The following is a 5,323-nucleotide window of genomic DNA, read 5'->3' on the forward strand; positions in this document are numbered from 1 at the left end:
ATATGCATCAACTCATTTTTTTCTCCATACTTCAGGATATTGTTAATCATTGATTCCTATAGCTAATAAGTAGGGAAGTTCTAAAGATGAAAAAGCAATCAATGTTCTAAATGAGTAGTGAGGTAATGAGCCTAAATTTAGAATTTCAAGAGTCCAGAGAAAACATCTGTACTCCAGGGATGTTTCATGAATGAATGCTGTTCCTTACATATTAATTTGACCTTGACGTTATTAAAAATGTTATATGAACACATTGAATTTAAAAGCATATCTTGGACTAAGTTATTTATTAGGTGAAAATTCTATGTCTTAGGTGGGATATGTAAAAAAAAAACATGAATTTGTTTCTTAAAATAATCATTCTAAGAATTCCAATTTACCCACATTATTAAGTAATTGCACTATAAGTCACCTACTGACTACCCCTTTAACAACTTTATATTTTTCTATCTTGAATTGTTCTTCAACGTTTTAAGGGTTAATTTTACATTTGATAGTTCATGAATTCTCTTATAATCAATTCCATCTAACTCTAATGACAATATTCATTCATGTATACTTTTAGAAATTTTATTGTTTGTATTAGTTAGCAATTTGTTCTTATTACTTGGCTTATTAAATATAGTTCTGTGTGTGAATGGTGACTACCTCAAATCCTCCTTTATTTCACTGAACTAGTTCCATAAATGGGGAATTTCTCTGGATATTTCCTTAAAAACAAACACAGCAAGAGATGGACCTAACCAATATAATTTACTCTTGAAGTACATTTAAGCCCTGTAATTCTACCCCTAAATCTCTAATCTTTTCTGTGGTATTCTTATGATGTTTCATTAATTTTAACTTTTGAATCTTTCACTTTCAGTGATTTTCTGTCATAATTTTGCTACATGGGGAGACATTTACCCACAGCTATTTAAGGTCACATTAATAAATTGCCATGACTGTGTTGCTTTTGACACCTATTTTGCATCTCCACTCACTTTTTTGTTCTAGTATACTTAACACATCTGTTTTTCATCACAAACAGTATTTTATTCATGTTTACAGCATTTTTTAGCTTTGCATATTGCAAAGGGCCATTACAAGAAACAGAAGTTACATCTATCTGACACCAAGAAATCTGAATAAAACACATGGATAATCAAGCCATCAAATTTTGATCATACATAAAAAAAGTTCACATGATAAAATAAGGACTTCATACTTCATTTGGGTATTTGACATCTGTCAGATATACTGTTTATTAATATTGTAGTAATTTTAAGTTTGGTTTATGTCAGAGAGAAAGACGGAGAGAGGCTAATTTATTACAGCAAGAAAGTTGCTTCCTAACCAATGAACTAGGTATTCCCAATGTTGAGGAAAAGGTCACTGAAATGAAATGCTCTCTGCTTTTTATATTTGTGTTGGGCATTAAGACCTACAAATATCCAACCTTCCCTAAGAATACATGACATTGTAAGAAAAGTGTCTTTTTACTCACCTTAATTTTGAGACATAACACTCAATGAAGAGCAATTATGAAGAAATGTATATGAATTTTTGAAAGTTCATAGAAGGAAAACTGTAGTACACAGATAAACATCTAAGAATTAGTTTCAGAATGTGAGTTTTTCAGTTGATACAAGGGCACCAAGGAAAAAAACATGGTTTAGGAAGATAATAGTGGAAATATCAGTGATGCCTTCCTGATACGTTATTTGTATTTTATTCTTAGGCCTTTAGGGAATTGTTTTCAAACAAGCCTTTTATTTTTATCCCAGATGGATTAGCAGAGAACGTTCCTTGGGACACGGCTCTCTGAAGAACTGTTTCTTATGTCCAAATAGCTGCCTACTGCATTGAGACTGAGATTAAGTCCCTTTGAGTGTTATGATTGTTTTGAAATAAACCCAGTCAGTTTTCTAGGACAAATGATCACTAGTCTTAAAAAGGATGGAATTAGAGCAGAGTTTATTTGAACAAATCATCTACGGAACTTAAATAAGAGTTCCTTCAATGTCTTCAGCCATTTTTAGGCTATCTCATAAGATTCAGTTATTTTTATTCATCTCAATAAAGGAGCACAAAGATGAGAAATCTATGTGGTAGAGATTAAGGTTACAGAATATGTACTCTGATAATGTAGATACAACCATCAAAAAATGCAGGAGACCATTTCCGATGGGTGTCATGAATTGAATTGTGTCCCTCAAAAATATCTGTCAACTTGGTAGGTTCTGATTTTCAGTATAGTGTGATAGTCTACTATTTTGTCAACTGATGTGATTTCCCTATGTGTTGTAAATCCTATCACTATGATATTAATGAGATGGATTAACTTAGCAGCAGTTGTATTGATGAGATTTAAAAGGTTACATGGTGTATTAAACCCATATCTTTTGAGATATAAAAGAGAGAAACAAGCAGAGAGACAGGGCGACATCACACCACCAAGAAAGCAGCACCGGGAGCAGAGTGCATCCTTTGGATCTGAGGTTCCTGCTTGGAGAAGCTCCTAGTCCAGGGGAAGATTGATGACAATGACCTTCCTCTAGAGATGAGAGGGAAGAGAAAGATTTCCCCTGGAGCCAATGCCTTGAATTTGGACTTGTAGCCTACTAGACTGTTAGAGAATAAATTTCTCTTTGTTAAAGCCATTCACTTGTGATATTTCTCTTATAGCAGCCGTAGATGACCAAGACACTGTGAATGCAGATTGGTACAGCTGTTGTGGAAAACAGAAGAGCATTTCCTCAAAAAACTAAAAGAGAACTACCACCATGACCGAGCAATTCCGCTCTTATATACACAAAAGGCTTAAAAGCAGAGAGGGAAACAGAGACTTGTACACCAACATTCATTGCAGTGCTTTTCACAAAAGCCAAAAAGTGGAAACAACCTAAATGACCATCAACAGATGAATGAATAAACAAAATGTGGTACATACAATGAAATACTACTCCACAATTAGGAGAAATGAAGTCTTGATACATTCTAGACTATGGCTGGAGCTTGAATTATGCTGAGTGAAATAAGTCAACAACAAAACAACCTATATTTTATAAACACATTGTTGTTGAATCAATTCCGACTCATAGTGACCCTATAGGACAAAGTAGAGCTGCCCTGTAGGGTTTCTAAGGAGTACTTGGTGGTTTCAAACTGTTGACCTTTTGGTTAACAGTCAAGCTCTTAACCAGTATGCTACCAGGGCTCCAAATATTGTATGACCCCACCTGTATATATATTAAAAAAACAAACATAAAACAAAAAAAAAAAGCAAATGTATAGAGATCAAAGTTTATTAGTGGTTACCGGGGGTGTGAGGGAAAATGAATCCGGGGTGGTCATTGCTTATAGAGTATTCAGCTTCACTTTATGGTAATGGAAAAATCACATTGGTTAAGGGGAGGGTTGTACAGCTGATTATTTTAAGTGCTATCAATAAGCTGTACACCTCTAAAAAGTTGAATTGGCTAAAGTTATGTGAAAGACATATTTGTAACAGTGACAAAAAAAAATAAGTAGCTGCTGAGCCTGCTTATGTACAACTAAACGCCTTATAGGATTTGGTTTTTTGGTTAGGAGGTTTAGGATCATGGTTTCATGGAACATCCTAGTTAATAGGCCTAATAACATGTGTAGTGCTTCTGTTCTACCTCCTGGTTCATTGCATAGTGCCTGGGGCCTTAAAAGCTTGCAAGCAGCCATCCAAGGCACAACAACGGGTCTCTATTCACCTGGAATGACTGGGGAAGAAAGAGAGTCAGGAATAGAAGGAGGGAATGGGATGTGTGATTAATTGCCTCCATGTACATGATGGTGCCTGGTTACCATTATGAAACATTTTGATCAAAGAGTCTATAGAAGAATCCTGATCAAATGGGGGAAATACAGAACAGAATTTCAAATTCTCCTGGACTCCAGAATTTTTGGAGCCATGAAAGCTGGATGAACCCCAGAAACAATTGTGCTGATATAATCTTTGAAACTTAAGCTAAAAATATTCCCTGAAATCTTAAAACAAACTATAGATTAGCTTAACTAGTCAAGAATGTCTGCCTTGAGCATTATGCTCTTTTAAGATCTATCTACATGGGATCACAGTGATAATAGCAATTTAAAAGATCTGTTAAGAAACTTAGGGGGCAGTGAGTTTATGTTAATGGAGGAGGAATAATTCAGAAAAGGAGGGTAAGAATGGTTGTATAACTTGAAGAATGAAATTAATGTCACTGAATTGAACATGTAGATATTGTTATATTGGTGTACATTTTGCTGTGCATATTCTCAACAGTGACAACAACGAAATAAATAAAATTTAAAATAACAAAAAGAAGAAAGTTTTATCATAGGAAGAATTGAATAGATATTTCCATGTCTGTAGAGAGTTGCTATGAGAAGTAAATTACATAATACATGTTAATTGTTTTATACATCCTAGTACATAAATAAATATTTGTAAGCACTAAAAAAAAAAAAGAAGAAGAAGAAGAAGGTGAAGAAGCAGGAGAAAGGAGAGGGAATATATGGGAAGAAGAAGAAAATTTCCCTACACGTTAACAAAGTTCAAAAGGAAATCATTTTGAAATGAATGAAGAAGAATGGGATGAAAAGAGATTATTTATTAATTTCAGTAGCTCTCATATTAGAAAACCAATAATAATGTCTATAAAAGGTATTGATATAAAAGTAACCACAAGAGCAGTAAGTTCAAATCTCCTAAATAGTGCAATGATACCAAATATAGAGAGAAAGCAAACTGATCGCATAGTGAAAATTTTAATATACTTTGAAAGTATATACTGATAAATTTATTAATACATTACATATATATTCACACATTTATAAATATGTACTAAAACACCATGTGACAGAACTAAGTCAACACTACCAATTATACCAACAAACAAAAACTAGACCTAAATTACCTATTAAAAAAAGATTTTTAGATTAGTTAATAAAGCAAAATCCATCTCCATGCTGTATTTCAGGGACACATCTAAATCAAATTGTCTTGTTAGGATCTTATTGTAAATTATGTAGAGAAATTCTCACTTTTGCCATGCACAAACTCATGTAGTTTATTTGCAAGGTATTCAAGGCAAAGCACACAAGTAAGACCTGAAGACATTCATTCAGAAGTGGAGAATCAGGGTAGGGTAAAGTTAGCCCATAATTAAAGTCCAAATCTTCAACCTTCAGGCATTTGCCTTTAATGAGACTAGGAAAGTATGACCAACGACTGGTAGTCCCTGGAGGAGGACCCTCTTAGCTGGGGTTTGAGGTTGGTGGCAGTGGCAGGCAGTCTCCAGTGGCATATGTCTCAATCTTGGGA

Source organism: Loxodonta africana, chromosome 1, assembly GCF_030014295.1.
Source record: "Loxodonta africana isolate mLoxAfr1 chromosome 1, mLoxAfr1.hap2, whole genome shotgun sequence".
Lineage (NCBI taxonomy): Eukaryota > Metazoa > Chordata > Mammalia > Proboscidea > Elephantidae > Loxodonta > Loxodonta africana.